Here is a 1,487-nt window from a genome sequence, read left to right on the forward strand (position 1 = left end):
CACTGAACACAAGTAGTGCACTGACATGCAGACAAAACACACATATGCATAAGAAAATAATGTTCTTAAAAGAATGTTACTTTTAAAAAAAGTAATGAAATTTTTAAGTGGGCATGGTAACATCTGTGAGAGATCAGATAATCTCTCTGTGATATATGTGACGTATGTGATAATACGTCATTGATTTTTACTATTATTGTAGATAATAACTAACATCTATTAACTCTAGGGACTAAGCCATACAGAGATCCTTCGACCTGAATACTATCACTGAACCCATCCTACAGATAAAAAAAAAAAAAAAAAATGGAGACACATATGAATCTTACCTGAGACTTCATTAACGGTAAATGACAGACTGGGTTTTTTAAACCAATGGAGAATCCAGCATTTAGAGTTGACCCCCGCCGGGCGGTGGTGGAGCACGCCTTTAATCCCAGCACTTGGGAGGCAGAGCCAGGCGGATCTCTGTGAGTTCGAGGCCAGCCTGGGCTACCAAGTGAGTTCCAGGAAAAGGCGCAAAGCTACACAGAGAAACCCTGTCTCGAAAAACCAAAAAATAAAAAATAAAAATAAAAAAATAAAAAATAAAAATAGAGTTGACCCCCTTAGAGGCAACCCCAGGATTTCTGTGTCTGCTCTTTATACCTCTTTATGGCATCTGTTCCCTGCCGATAAAGTTCCCAAAGAGTGGGACTGAGACTTCACGGAGAATTTCTGGGGTACCAGACAAAGTAAGGAAAGGCGTGCCAGGCTCCAGGCAGGCAGAGCTGGAAGCGCACCCAGGTTCTGTCCTGGACTTGTTTTGTGTTTGAAGTTTTTGGAGTAGATTCACAGGACACCGCAAAGAAACATACAGAAACCTGCATGTTCTCCCCAGGTTCCCAGCTTCAGCACCATGCATAGCTACAGCACTTGATTGAGACCAGGACAGTGACAAGGGTGTCCCACCCAGGTCTGCCTCTTCAGGTCGTACTGGGTCCATGTGCTGTGCTATTTTATCACATGTGTAGGTGTGTGCCTCTCCCTCCAGTGGAGATTAGGCCTGTCCCGTACCGAGGGTCTCTTGTGTTGCCTTTTACGGTCACAACCACCACTATCCCTCCCTCCTTCCACAGTGTCTGGCAACCACTCATTTCTTCCTTGTCTGTAATTTTGCCATTTCCAGAGTGCTGCATAAATGGAACCGCTCAGCATGTGAGGCTGGCTTTTCCCACTCAGCATCGTATCCTGGGCACTCATCCTCCTCCACGCAGAGTGTGCCGCATGGGGGGCTGTGCCACAGTGTAGTCATCCACTCGAGGAAGGGTGTTATGGATGATTCTGGTTTGGCGCCATTACCAATAAAGGGACATTCAAGTTCACTTCTCTGTGTGAGTGAGTGTTCATTCCTCCAGGATGCTGGGTCACATGGTCAGCACATGCCGAAGGTTTTTGGAAGCCATGAACTCTTCTCCAGAGTGCGGGCACCGTTTTACATTCCCATC

The sequence above is a fragment of the Peromyscus eremicus genome, chromosome 7 (genome assembly GCF_949786415.1).
Source record: "Peromyscus eremicus chromosome 7, PerEre_H2_v1, whole genome shotgun sequence".
NCBI lineage: Eukaryota > Metazoa > Chordata > Mammalia > Rodentia > Cricetidae > Peromyscus > Peromyscus eremicus.